The sequence below is a fragment of the Bison bison genome, unplaced genomic scaffold (assembly GCF_000754665.1).
Source record: "Bison bison bison isolate TAMUID 2011002044 unplaced genomic scaffold, Bison_UMD1.0 scf7180017864177, whole genome shotgun sequence".
Taxonomy (NCBI): domain Eukaryota; kingdom Metazoa; phylum Chordata; class Mammalia; order Artiodactyla; family Bovidae; genus Bison; species Bison bison.
The window spans coordinates 3575848-3591702 of record NW_011494749.1 but is presented as its reverse complement, the minus strand read 5'-3'; positions in this window follow the sequence as shown (position 1 = coordinate 3591702).

Genomic DNA, 15855 nt, shown 5'->3' with positions numbered 1-15855 from the left:
TTATAAAAATTTGAGGACTGTCTGAAAGATATATGATCTAAAACTTCAACTTTGTATTAGCTTAAATTTGTAATAAAAATAGTTTAAATGATCTGCTGCTGCTGCTAAGTCACTTCAGTCGTGTCCGACTCTCTGCAACCCCATAGACAGCAGCCCACCAGGCTTCCCCGTCCCTGGGATTCTCCAGGCAAGAACACTGGAGTGGGTTGCCATTTCCTTCTCCAATGCATGAAAGTGAAAAGTGAAAATGAAGTCGTTCAGTTGTGTCTGACTCTGTGCGACCCCATGGACTGCCGCCTACCAGGCTCCTCCGTCCATGGGATTTTCCAGGCAAGAGTACTAGACTGGGGTGCCATTGCCTTTTCTGATGATCTAGTTAAAATATTTTGATTGCTTTAAGGCAAAAAATGCAATTTTAAAAATGTTACTATATCCACAAAGGAAGAATATTCTTTTTCAAAAGGAAATAAATTATTCCAGACAATAACATTGTAATGATGTAAGAAAAACATAAAGTTTATGTTCCATGACTAGAAAGCATAGACTCTTCACACACATTCACACATACACAAATCCAATTTATACTCTCTATAAAAAGATATACTTAAGGGAAAACAAGAAAGTATATGAAAATTATGTATAATAATATAGTTGGCAAATTATAAGAAAGAAGCAGGTAGAGTTATGCTTCTGCCTAACGTATAGAAAACTGAAATGAACATCCTTCTTATAATAATAACAAAACAGAAAAAGTACCAAAACATAACTTTATTGAAGCTTTTTGATAACAAGTTGCAGAGAAATAGAACGCAATCTAAGAGGACATAGGCCCCTTTGAAGAGACAGGACATAAGCGGTCATTCAAATGCTGCAGAGCACAGAAGGGAAAGGTAAGAAAACTCAGATATAAATGTTAAAGTCTTAAAGGTGAATATGGACTATTTAGAAGAGGACATATTCATATTCTTCCCAAGTAGAACATACTCTACTTGGGAAGAGGCAAAAGGGAATTTATACTAAAAGCAACTAGTAGGAAGGAAATAATTAAAATGGAAAATAGAAAACAACTAAAATTTAAAACAGGAAAACAATAGACAAAACTAGTGAAACCAAAAGTAGATTCCTTGAAAAGAATAATAGCATTAATGAACTTCTAGCCTACTGAACATGAAAAAAGGAGAAAAGACACAAATCACAAACATTAGAAAATGAAAGAGGTAACGAAAAACTAGAGCCACTGGAGAAATTACAAGAAAATAAGGAGATGTTGCAAATAATTCTCTGCCCACAGATTTGAAAACTTTGATAAAAGGATCAAATTATTTGAAAGATACCAACTTCCAAAAGCTCACTGAAGAAGAACAGATAATGTGAATAGTTTATTCCTATTTAAAAAGTTGAACTTATAGTTTAAATCATTGTAACACAACTACAGAATCATGTGGCTTCTCTGGGAAATTCTGCTAAACACTTGAGGAAGAAATAATGCCAATCACTATAATCTCTTCTGTGCTATAGAATAGAGGTGACTATATCTTAACTAATTTTAGAAAAGAAAGATTACCTGGTTCTGAAATCAGAGTAGAAATCAATAGATTAATATTAATCATAATCATAAATGCAAAAAAAAGTTATATGTATATCACTAAATGGGGTATCCAAGAAATGCAAAAGTGATTCAGCAAGTTGATCAGATAGACGAAAAAGAGATGCAATTGATAAAATTTAGCATCACTTTATGACACAATTTCAGGAAACTTGGAATAGAAGAGTATTTCTTCATCTGATAAATGACATCTATAAAAGACCTGCTGCTACTGCTGCTACTAAGTCGTTTCAGTCGTGTCCGACTCTGTGGACCCCATAGACGGCCTCCTACCAGGCTCCTCTGTCCCTGGGATTCTCCAGGCAAGAACACTGGAGTGGGTTGCCACCAGCTAACAAAATACTTAGTGATTAATGACTGAAAGTATTCCTTTTAAGAAGGAAGCAAGGCAAAGATATTCACTCCTACTTGATATCATTCTGGAGCACATATTGGTTTAGGGCTCATTTTAATTTTAATCAATTCATTTTCACTTAACTTTTAAAGGCCCTAAGTCCAAATGCAGTCACATTGTGAGGTTAGGTCTTCAATATGTGAGTTTATTCAAGGGGACACAATTTAGTCCATAACACTATTAAACACTTATGTAATAAAAGAATAAAGGTTTTAAATCAATGACCAAAGTTTCATGTTAGAAAACTAGTAAAACAAAATAAAACCCAAAGAAAAATGCAAAATAATGAAGTGTAGAAATTAATGACATAGGAAAGGAAATAATAAAGTAAAAAAATAGGTTTTTAAAAAATATTTCAATAAAATTAATGACTGTCTTACTCAACTCACCAAGTAAATACAAACAAAAAGGACATAATATTGCTTATATCAGGAATTGTCAGTGTCAGGATAAAATGGATAAATTTAAGGCAAGAGACAAAGCACTAAAGCTCATTCAATCATACATACATACATGCATACATATACACATACAACCTGAATAGTCTTACTAAACACATAGAATTCCTAGATCAAAACCTTCTCACAGAAAAAATTTTAGGTCCAAATGGCTTCAAAAATTAATTTCCTCAAACATTTAAGGAAGGAATTATTGAAATTCTATAGAAAATATTCCACAAAATATGAGTAGGGAATACTTTTAAGTCATTTCAGGAGGCTAGCATTACCCTGATAGCAAAACCAGAAAAAGACACTGGAAAAACGTCCATACCAGTGTCACCCATGAATATAGATGCAAGTATCTAGCCAAATATTTCCAAATGGAATATAGCTATGTGTAAAAAGTATAATATGTTATGAACAACAGGGCTTTATCCCCAGAAAGCAAGTATGGGTTTGTCATTCAAGATCAATCACTGTAATTCATTATGTCACGAGACGAGAAAAAAAAAAACCTATGTGATTTTCAGAATATATTCATAAAATATTTAACAGAAGTCAACAGCTTTCTGTGATATTCACTCACAGTAGTTTAGGAATAGAAGGCTATCTCTCTAACATGATAAAATGCACCTGCATCATATTGAATATTGACATCTGAAGGCTCGTTGCCCAAGCTGTGAGCAGAGCATAAATATTCGTTTTTACCACTTTTATTTCTGAATGTACTGAAAAGCCTAGTTAGAATAAAATGCCAAGAAGAGAAATAGACATTAAATAAAACTAACTTTATTCACAAAATTTCTGTTTTAAAAAAGTCTACATAAAACTACTGGAAGAAATAACTGTTCAGCAGTGTCACATGATAAAGGCCAATATACAAGAATCAATTTTAGTAATTGCTAGCAATAAAAATTGGAAATTGATATAAAAATGACCAACATATAAAAAATCTTGATAAAATGTACTACTTCAAAATTAAAAAAAGAAACACTTCTTCTTTAAAAGACACTGTTAACAAAATGAAAAACTAAGCCAAAAACTGGGAGAAAATAATTACAAAACATTTTATTTCAAATATATAAAAAAACAAACAATTCAATACTAGGATTAATGATGATTAAAAATGGAGAATAATTTGAAGAGATAATTCATCAAGAAAGAGGTATGGTTGTTACATAAATTTATTAAAGATGCTCAACAGCATTAGTCATTAGGAAAATATGAATTAAAAACACAAATGAGATACTACTGTACTCTTATTAGAATGTCTAAAATTAACAAAAACATCTCACATTATCAAGTAAATAACTAAGGTGGCTTGAAATCTCATACATGCGGAATAGAAGGAATAAAAGTATAGAATTCTAGATCTATTTAAGAAAAGAGCTTTCTTATAAAGAAAAGAATTTCTTGTAAAGTTAGAGGGGAAATTATGTAACAAGACATATGGTTACATAAAGACTTGTATACAAATATTTATTGCACTGTCAAGAATAATAGCCAAAATCTGGAAATAATGCAGTGTCCATAACTTGTGAATGATTAAACAGAATACAAAATATCATTAAAATGGAATATCTCTCAGCAATTAAAAAGGTATGATGTTTTGACATATGCAACAACATCAGTGAATCTCAAAATTTTTTGCTAAATGAAGACAGGCACCAAAGACTTTATGATTCTGTATTAAAGTTCATAAAATAATCATAGCAAGAAAAAGCAAATCACTATTTTCTAGGGGCCATGGGTTTGAGGGAGGGAGAGGATTGACTGCTAAGAGAAAAAAGGAGGCTTGTGATGAAGGAAATTTTCTAAATCTTTATTGTAATGGCAGTCATGAAACTATGCACATTAGTCAAAACTCATTGACCCATGTACCTAAAATGGGTTAATTTGATTTTGTATAAAATATACCTCAGTGAATTGATTAAAATATAAATATTTAAAATGCATAAAATAGAAATAATATTCATATTAGATATATTATGGAGGAAATTTTGCCTATCTTCTTGGGTTTGTGTTTTTATAAACATTAAATAAGATTATGTGCATAAAACTCTTAGAACATTGTCTGAAAGTAGTGAGTACTCAATACTGGCAATGAATGCTATTAATGTTAAAACTCAGAAAAAAGTGCAAAACCTCTTTCATGATATACTTCAAAGAACTGAGAAAAACATTGCAAGATTCAAGTAGTTCAAGTGTTATCACTTGTATGCATATTTTCCTTTAAGACTATATTCATGCAGCAGTAGGTAGTGTTCACATATTAGTGTCATCTTAAGGAGGAGTCTCAGCTTGGAAATCTGTCCTCTTTATATGACAGAGGATTTCTGAACTGAAGCTTGCTAAGCCAAATACTTGCATACTGTGGGAGATTTGAGAACCTGAAAAAGGTCTGCTTTTATTGTAGATTTTTCAAGATGAAATAACTTTGTATCAGTGGCCTGAACGGTGCAAAACTCCTAAAAAGACTCTGGTTTAGTTGCTAAGTCATAAGACTCTTTGCGACCCCGTGGACTGTAGCCCACCAGTGTCCTCTGTCTGTGGGATTTTTTGGACAAGAACACTGGAGTGGCTTGCCATTTCCTTCTCTAGGGGATCTTCCTGACCCAGGGATTGAACCCATGTCTCCTGTTTGGCCAACAAATTCTTTACCACTAAACCACCTGGGAAGCCTGTTTACAAGTAGAAAAAAAAAAATTTGAACACACTAGGATGCCTCTGTTTCAGAGTATTTGTGCAACTCTTTCCTGTACCTGGAATACTTTCCTCCAGAACATTGGAGGATGGGTCATTCATGTACCTTCTTCAAATTTTTACTTAAAAACTACCTCCATGAGGCACATGGCCATCATATGTAAAACTGTGACTCCCACTGTAGCCAGGTACCCCCATTCTGTTTTGTTCCATCCGCACTTAACACCACCTAACATACTGTGTAATTTAACTATTTATCACTGATGTATTTATGACCTTTTTTTTTTTTGCTAGAATTAAACCTCCATCAAAGCAGAGAATTTGTCAATTATTTTTCTCCATCGTGTATTACCAGTTCTTGGCACATTGTACATATTAGGCAAAAATCTGATGAAAGGGAAAAGAGAATGAAGGGAAAGTCTGGTAAATATTAAACATTGCAGAACAAAAAAGAAGAAAATAAATTTGCACTTTAAGAAAGGAAGGTACATGTATCTAGTCAGACATCATCATATGCCCAAGAAAGGATAATATTTTCTGTTATGCTTCCTATACATCCAGGTACATCCCTGACCTTAATAGCTCCATTTGTTCCCCCCTTTTCTCTTTTTAAATGGTTAGTTTAATTTACTCAGGTTATAGAAGGAAATGTAATGAATATTCTTCAAAGTTGAGTGAACATAAAATTATTAAAGCTGCTGCTGCTGCTGCTAAGTCGATTCAGTCCTGTCCGACTCTGTGTGACCCCATAGACAGCAGCCCACCAGGCTCCCCTGTCCCTGGGATTCTCCAGGCAAGAACACTGGAGTGGGTTGCCATTTCCTTCTCCAATGCATGAAAAGTTAAAGTGAAGTCGCTCAGTCATGTCCGAGTCTTAGCGACCTCATGGACTGCAGCCCACCAGGTTCCTCCATCCATGGGATTTTCCAAGCAAGAGTACTGGAGTGGGGTACCATTGCCTTCTCTGATTAAAGCTGCTAGGAGAAAAGAAAGGTATAGTTTGAATTGGCAGTAATTAAAACGGAATGCTCTTTCTTTGTCTAGAGAAGGGCATTTTGAATCAGATGATCAGTAAACAACATTTTCCTTGTCATTCCAGTGTTGCTCTTTATATAAATATACACATTACACTGACGTACAAAGAGTTTAGACCAATTTGAGTTATTGCAATCAGTATTTCAAGATTCAGATAAGAGTCAGTAGCTTTTGGTACCCATCTAATGCCCCTGCAGTACCGATCACCTAATTTTACAGAATTTAATGCCATCTTAGGCCAGTGTTTTGCTTGCAAAGTACAGTTTAGGATCATGCAAGAGCAAAGGGCCAGGATTGTTGTTTGAATTTTATTGAGGCATATAACAGACAGGAACTTCCATGGAGATATTATTTGTAAGATTCATTTTGTTGTCTTTTTTCCAAGGAGATTCTGGGAGAAATTGCTTTGAGTGTTTGACCCAGTGTTTATCAAAAGCTTTTTGAAAGAAGAAACTATGGATGAATAAGATAATTAAGCACAGACTGATGGGGAAAATGAGAGTTTCCAAATCCTTTCAGTCACTTTATTTTGTTTCTTTAGTTTCTGGGAATAAATGAATACATATGTTTGTAAATATGCATCTAATAACTGATAATGTTTAATGCTGAGATATATTTAATACCGATAATGATCTTCTGATGACTACATACTTTATTTCTTAAGTATAATACCAAAAAATTATCTACAATTTAACTTTTTGGCCAACTAGATTAATTTTTAAACATTTCAAGTGTGATTTTTAAAAAATATATTAAAAATTTAAAGTAGGCCGATAGATAAATATAGATCAAGCCATAGGCCCATTTACAGTTTCTAATTCATAGTTATTATTTCCTAGGTAAGTGTGCCTGTTTTCATTAAATATCCAAAAATACTTGTAATTTTGTAAGTCTATATTTGTAATTCTCACATTTATGGAGATTTTACTAATTATGGTTATTAATTCAAATGAACCTCCTAAAAGACATTTCAATCAAAATGGCTCTAACAGACATTGATTTTCTCCTCTGAACATGTATTTTTTTTCTAAAGCTCTTTATATAAAATTCAAATATTTTATCAATGCAAAGATGCAGTTAATGAATATTTTTGCTATTTGATCAGCTATAGTGTGCTTTGCTTCCAGAAAATGATTGAACTATTTTTGTCTAAAGATTCAATGTTGCATCTAGTTTAAGCACATGTATATTGTCACTTGTTGACTCCTTTAGCCAAAATAAATTGCATCAATAAAGTTAGAAATCTAATGGCAGATTCTTTAAAGCATCTGGATAGTTCTATTTGCCAATCTGGTCAGTGATTTTGAACATTAGAACTGTCAACATCCCTGTTTCCATGGCCACACTTTATATAATTTGTCATACATGTTTCCAAGAAAGTTTAATTGGGGATATGGATGCCCAGTAATAATGTCTTGTATTTAATATTTGCTTTTTTTTTAAGTAAAAGCTCTTAGCACAATTTCTTGCTATTAAGGAATTCATAATTGAATCAGATCAAAGCCTGAGGCACATGCAGTAAACACCAAGACACACAATGATGATTGTGTGTTTTATCCTATGTTTGGGTTAATACCAAGATGTTAGTAATAAAAAATAATAATTTTCTAACCTAGAATATTATTTTTTTCCCAGATATCTGTTTGAGTTTTTTAAACTTTTGTTTCATAGGCATTGTTTTTGTTTTAAATTTACTGGTTGCCACTTCTTTTTATCATCATTGCCTTGGTTATGAAAGTAGATTTGGGTAGATTTATCTAGACTAATAGAATTAGAACTAGCTTCCAAAAATGTCTGCTCCCAGCTCCTCTTTGGGAGGCTCTGCAAAATCAGCAAATAGTTCTGACCCAGGCTCTTTTTGTTTTTTTCCACTTCACTGTTATTAATGTAATTTTTAAAGGTTTCTTTCAATTTACAGTTATTACAAAATACTGGCTGTATTCCCTGTGTTGTACAATATATCCTTGAGCCTGTCTTAAACCAGTAGTTTCTACTCCCCCCACCATATCACTCCTCTTCCCACCCCCCACACTGGTGACAACTGGTTTGTTCTCTGTCTCTGTGATTCTGCTTCTTTCTTGTTATATTTACCAGTTTGTTGCATTTTTTAGATTCCACCAATGATATCACACAGTATTTTTCTTCCTCTGTTTGATTTATTTCACTTGGATTAATGCCCTCCAAGTCCATCCCTATTGCTGAAAATCACAAAATTCAATGATATTTTATGGCTGACTAGTATTCCATTGGAGAAAGCAATGGCACCCCACTCCAGTACTCTTGCCTGGAAAATCCCTTGGACAGAGGAGCCTGGTAGGCTGCAGTCCATGGGGTTGCTAAAAGTCGGGCACTACTGAGCGACTTCACTTTCACTTTTCACTTTCATGCATTAGAGAAGGCAATGGCAACCCGCTCCAGTGTTCTTGCCTGGAGAATCCCAGGGACAGAGGAGCCTGGTGGGCTGCTGTCTATGGGGTCGCACAGAGTCGCACACGAATGAAGCGACTTAGCAGCAGCAGCAGCAGCAGTATTCCATTATCTTGGAGAAGGAAATAGGAACTCACTCCAGTCTTCTTGCCTGGGAAATCCCAGGACAGAGGAGTCTGGCAGTCTACAGTCCATGGGTTTGCAAACTGTCAGACACAACTTAGCGACTAAACAGCAACAGTATTCCCTTATGTACAGTTCTTCAGGCTAAGTTTATCATGCTTTCTTACACGGAATTATATCTCATAAACCCAGGTTAAGCTAATCAAATACTGTCCTGCTGTGTCTCTATAAACACATTATATTGCCTCTTTGTACCTTTGCCAGGAAAAAAAAAATCTACTAACTTCTCTCCTCAAGAGTATTTCAGGAGTTAATAAGTGTGCAGAATTTTTAAAGAAACGGATAGTGTTTAGAGCTCTGTGGAGAAAACACTTGTATATGAATGCAATACATCATTGTTACAAGATCTCCTTGCAGCCTAATGAAATGAACCCAATGCACTCTAGGAACACAGTTTTTACTTGGGTTCCATCCAACTCACCAGACACAATTAGCACATAAAACTTTTGTCATAACCATAAACTAAAACAACCTGGAACTCTGTAGAAGTAAGTCATTCTGTACTCTGTCCAGTTAGATATTGGAAGGACTATAAGGTCTTCATTATAATACGATTCTATGAGAATGATTAAGTACACGTTTCCAGGGTGTTATTTAGGGCTGCTAAAAGGAAGCAGCATTTAACATTCTAAAATATGCCTTTTGGTCATATAGATTATTTCAGACTGATTATTTTTAAGAAACAGTAGACATAGGAAATGTTCTGAAAGTGGAATAGAAGTTACCCTTTTGCAAGAGACATTTACAGGGGAGGTCTTCATGTATAAGGATATCTCCCTCTCTGTCCCAGGAAGAGCAGGATGACTAAATCTCTAGAAACTCATCAGTGGAGAAGGCAGTGGACATAAGTCTACTTAACAAACTTACATGTGTTCACTGTGCTGGTTCTCCCCCTCAAAATCTTTTGTCTTTACCTGGAGATAGTATTTAAGATAGTGACATGGGCCATTTTGGGGAGTTACCCAGTCTTCTTGGGTTTCTTTCATGTATGCAGAAGGTATATATGTCATTAAACTTATGTTTTCCTCCTGTTAATTTCTTTTATGACAGAGGGATCTCAGCCAAGAACTTAGAAGGATAGAGGGGAAATTATTTTTCCTCCCCTACACTCCAAACACAAAGGGTTCTGTTTGTGTTTCTGCCTGGTTTTGGCAATTTTTATTTTCTCTAAGACAAATTCAAATTGGATTTTTTGAAGTGTTTAACAAACATTTTACCAACGACTGGATCCAAGTTTCAAAAATTTTCTCTTTCCTTTCTAAAAATGTTACCCCTTCTACAATCTTATTTCTTTCCTTACTTTTAATTTCAAACCTGTGAAAGAGTAGTCCTCACCTGTCAATTTGATTTCCTTTCCACCCACTTTCAATTTAAAAAGAGAAATACTCTTGTTTTGCCCTCTCCAATATACTGATTCAGTTTTATGGAAGGTTACCAATAATGATATGGATAAGTCTAGAAGTTTCTTTCTTAAAAAAAATTATTGGAGTATAGTTGATTTATAGTGCCATGTTAGTTTCTGCTGCACAGCAAAGTGAACCATTATACATATTATATATATATAACATATACATATATCTACTCTTTTTTAGATTATTATCCCATATATACTATTGAATAAAGTTCCCTGTGCTATACAGTAGGTCCTTACTACTACTACTACTACTAAGTCCCTTCAGTCGTGTCCGACTCTGTGCGACCCCATGGACTGCAGCCTACCAGGCTTCTCCATCCATGGGATTCTCCAGGCAAGAACACTGGAGTGGGTTGCCATTTCCTTCTCCAACAGTAGGTCCTTACTAGTTATCTATTTTATATATGTGTGCGTGCGTGCTAAGTTGCTTCAGTCTTGTCCAGCTGTTTGCGACCCTATGGCATGTAGCCCGCCAGGCTCTTCTGTCCATGGGACTCTCCAGGCAAGAATACTGAAGTGGATTACCTTGCCTTTCTCCAGGAGATCTTTCCAACCCAGGGATCAAACCTGAGTCTCTCGTGTCTCCTGCATTGGCAGGCAGGTTCTTTACCACTAGTGCCATCAGGAAGGCCAATTTATATAGTGTGTATATGTTTCTTATTTGTTTAATGTCCTTACTCTTCTTCCTATGTCTTGGTTGCATTTTATGCAGTGAATTAATGTATGCTCATTGATAACTTTCCCTTTATGTTCTATTATACTCTATTCATTTCCACTTTGTTCTCATGATTTCTCTCTACCTTTCTTATTTTTTGTTAAATATTACCATTTTGAGTAATACCTTTTGAGAAAGCCTAAAATTCTACCTTGTCCAAATTAGATCTCAAATTACATAGAGACCATGTCTTTACATCCATAAGGATTTGCCTTAAGCATTCTTATGTCAGTTTCCTTCCTTGTACTTTACTATATCTTTCAATTTCATAAAGTCTCGCTGAAGACATGGTATATTGTAGGCATTCAGTAGATGTTGAACAGGTCAACATTTGTCTGATTCCTAAGCATTTGTTATTTCCATTTTTCTGTGTTACTTGTCTGTTTGGTATCTGAAACTCTGTACTAGCATTATGATATAGCTGAGGACTGCATCCTAAACCTCTTTTAAATATTTTTCTTTTCTTCTATTAAGTAAGAGTCTGGCTCATGGGTGAGATAGCTGGCCTGGCTCAGGAGTGAAATAGCTGGTGAGATTCTTGTGCACCAAATGGGTCCGTTGTGTCAAGCCGCCTCTGCAACTGCTCCTGGCTCTCTACTGTCCTCTGGTGGCTGTATGCTGTATCCCCCTTCCTGGAGTGGTATAAATAAGAAAATAGTCTGGACGAAGACCTAAAATGTTCTGTTCCCACAGCCTGGATTACTGTGGGCTGACCTAAGTAGTATGGTGAACTGATGTGGCCTGTCATGGAAAAATTAGATCCAGATCATTATGAGCTTGGAGACCCATTAATGTCCCTTTCATTGCCATTCAAGGCAAGCTGCCTACAAGCAACTCCCCCCACCCCATCATCCCACGGTCTTTCATAGATATGCAGTTATGTGTTTCAAGATTTCAATCATTCTAATCCAAAATATGCCTTGTGAGCAAAATGTCTTTCAATAGTTTAGAACATTTATAGTCCCCGTTAAAAGTAGAAGGCTCTCTACACTTGGATGTTCTGGGAAACCACTTAACTTCTCACAGCTGCAAATTCCTTATGTAAAAATTTAGCCCTTCCTATAAGTGGTTGAAAATAACTGATGGAAATAATCCCAAAATATTTTGTAAAAATCAATAGGAGCATTAAGCAATATTTCAAATGTGAGTGTAGAGATTGTCTGTGTGTGTGTTTAAACAAAATCTATTTTGGACAACAGCAAACTACAATGGGGAAAAATTGGTTTTGAAACATGAAAGCCAGTCATCATAGGGAGCAGATTCTACATATATGTCATATGGAATATGTATGTGGCAAATGTACCCTGGAAATCCTTAAGCTCTCTGGAAGGAAATACAAATCTTGAGTCTTTAGTTGTTCTTTAAGGCAACTGCGATTCTTTTCAGATTGATGATAAGGTGTATGATCTGCATGATTGAGTACCTGAATTGTAAGAAAAACTTGCTACTTTAGGAAGGTGCTGAAGTCAGAAACTGTCTTAATCCTGTCACGTGAACTACTATATCGAGCAGTCTTAATATGCAGACTTTGACAGGAAGATAAAAGCTTAGGCCTTGGGTGATGGGAAGGTATCTCTTTGTGAAAACAATCTGGGGGGCAAAATATTTTTCTGTAAATCAGCGTGCTAAGGAAATAGATGTAGGTTCAATCCCTGGGTCGGGAAGATCCCCTGGAGGAGTAAATGGCAACCCACTCCAGTATTCTTACCTGGAAAATCTCATTAACAGAGGATAGTTGATTCATAATGTTGTGTTAGTTTCTGGTATACAGCAAAATGATTCAGTTATACAAATATATGTATATATTTGTATATTAGTGTGTGTGTGTGTGTGTGTGTATATATATTAATTTGCATTTGCTAATCCCAAACTCTCAGTCCATCCCTTCCCTCCCACCCCCACCTCGGCAACCACAAGTGTGTTCTCTAGGTCTGTGAGTCTGTTTCATAGATAAGTTTACTTGTGTCATACTTTCGATTCCATACAGAAGTGACATCATATGGTATTTGTCTTTCTCTTTCTGACTTCACTTAGTATGATAAGCTCTAGATCCACCCATACTGCTGCAAATGGTATTTTTTCATTCCTTTTTATGGCTGAGTAGTATTACATTGCTTATGTATACCACATCTTCTGTATCCATTCATCTGTAAATGGATATTTATATTGTTTCCCTGTCTTTGTTATTGAAAATAGTGCTACTATGAACTTAGAAGTGTATATATCTTTTTGAATTATAGTTTTGTTTGGATACACGCCCAGGAGTGAGATTGCAGGATCATATGGCAATTCTGTTTTTAGGTTTTTGAGGAAACTTCATACTGTTTTCTGAAGTGGCTGCACTAATTAACACTGAATCATCTATTTTAAAAGGACAGAGAGCATCAAAACAGTTATTACTACTGTATGGAAGAATCAATGAAATAAAATCTTTAAATGTCAGTTACTTTGTCATACAAACCTACTTACTAAACATCTTTAATTCTTCATTTCTTTCTTGATAGATTTTATAGTCTTTGTTATTCTGTTTTCGGACATTAAGATTTAAAATCTCACTTCTGTCTTTTTCACTTTGACCTCTCAACAAGCTGTTTCTCTGTTCTCATTCACATACTTGATTGTATTTTAGAATGTAAAATAAAATAGCTTTTACAATGACAAGGCCTTTATAAAGTACAATTTGATAGTAGAAAGACAAGAGAATATATTTTTTAAAAAAACTGAGATTCTGGATGAAGTTCCAAGGAGCTGTGGGGGCCTGAAAATGTGGGATTGCTATTTTTTAAAGTGGTTCAATGCTATGAATGCCCTTGGAAATTTCATATATTAAATGATGTAACTGTAAAAATGAATGTTTTATGGAAGAATATTATTTTGGTTTGCTGACCTTTTGAAGAAGTGGGAACAGGATTATGTGTCATTCATCTTACATGATTTATATACACTTCCTCCAGCTCCTTGTATTATAAAAGTTATTGAGGCAAAAGTGACCCTTGAAATTTTCAAATTTCCTGATAAGTTTATAAAATGATTTGTTTTGTTTGTGAAATATATCTAAATATTTACAATATGCTTCTCTAAGAGTTAAGAATACCTGTTATATTCAGTTATGATTTGCCCTTATTTCTTTTTTTTTGCTGTTATTGCTATATTCAAGAGTATAAGACATCTTTATTCTCCATTATTTAAGTATAAAACTCATCTCCAGTTGGCAGTTTTGGAAAAACTTGAAGTGTCAATATTTCCAAACTAGAGTTAATTTCAACAAACTGTACGTATCTCACATGTATAATAGGGTGAAGATGGACACCAGTAGAAACTGAATCTTCTTTAAAGCACAGACTGAATAGAGAAGTTTGAGGCTTAGTGTCACAATTCAGTGAGTTTAAATACTGCAAAATAAAGTGATCCTGCAATTAAACAAGAAATGGAAAGGCATCCAAGCATTCTTTTAATCCTTGAACTTCTCACTGAATATACTAACATTCATATAAATCTGAGCACTGCACATATATAAGTATAGAATAGACTTTAGCAGGGAAAAAATTAAGGCAGTTAGTTTTCATTTCCACATAAATGGGAGATCTGAAAGGCTTGAGTCTACCAGCATTACTTTGTAATTTATTTTCTCAGCACTTCTTCCCCCCCCCCTTTGGTCTTATTAATAATTGTACTTCATTGGTTTTGCTGATGCTGTTATCTATTATTGGGCTTCCATAATAGCTCAGTTGGTAAAGAATCTGCCTGTAATGCAGGAGACCCCAGTTCGATTCCTGGGTCAGGAAGATCCACCAGAGAAGGGATAGGCTACCCACTCCAGTATTCTTGGGCTTCCCTGGTGGCTCATTTGTAAGAGAATCTGCCTGCAATGCGGGAGACCTGGGTTCCACCTCTGGGTTGGAAAGATCCCCCGGAAAAGGAAAAGGGTACCCACTCCAGTATTGTGGCCTGGAGAATTCCATGGACTGTATAGCGTCTATTATACAGCGTCTATTATTAGCTTCTTAGATATGCGTATTGCAGATCTCTGCAACTAAAGCAAATGTCAAAAAAAAACACAAACAAACAAGAACCGAGAGGGAGAGAAAGATTACTATTTGGCAGCTTTATAGTAGAGAATGAAGATGCATAGCATGTGTGTGTCTGTGTGTGTGTGTGTGTGTGTCTGTGTGTCTGTGGAATTCTCCAGGCAAGAATACTGGAATAGGTAGCTATTCCCTTTTCCAGGGGATCTTTTCGACCCAGGGACTGAACCTTGGTCTCCCACATTGCAGGCAGATTCTTTACTGTCTGAGCCACCAGGGAAGCCCTGTGAGTGAAGATGGTCAAATGTGCCTGAGGGTAATCCGATGTGACTGTTACAGAAATAGGAAAACTGAGCCAAATCAGGATTCCATGGGGGTGTGTTAACTAGTGAATGAGAACATGGAAATGAGAAAACAGGGAAACAAGAAAGATATGGCTTATTCCTGGATAGCTACAAAACAAAATAAAGATTAAAAAACATCAGTATGGTGGGTTAAATTGTTATTTAACAATTAGGACTAATACCTTAATGTAACACTACATTTCCAGATTATACAGGTCAAAAACTTCTTAGTAAATATATAGACTTAAAAAATGAATAAAAACCAGGCATTTCCAAGGGAGGATTCCATGTATTAAAGAAAATGTTGGTACTACAGAACTTTAATGCCTTGTATATGAGATCTAATTACCTGCTTATTGATGGGAACAAGCAATCCTTGTCAATAAGTAGATACTGATAATATACATGGCCAATAAATATGCACTATAAATTATATATGGATGGGGACAAATAACTGTGTCAACAATTTTATACATATGTGTGTGTGTATCAAAATTTTATATATATATATATATATATATATATATATATTCCACTCAGTCTATACAGGCAGCTATTCAATGACTGGA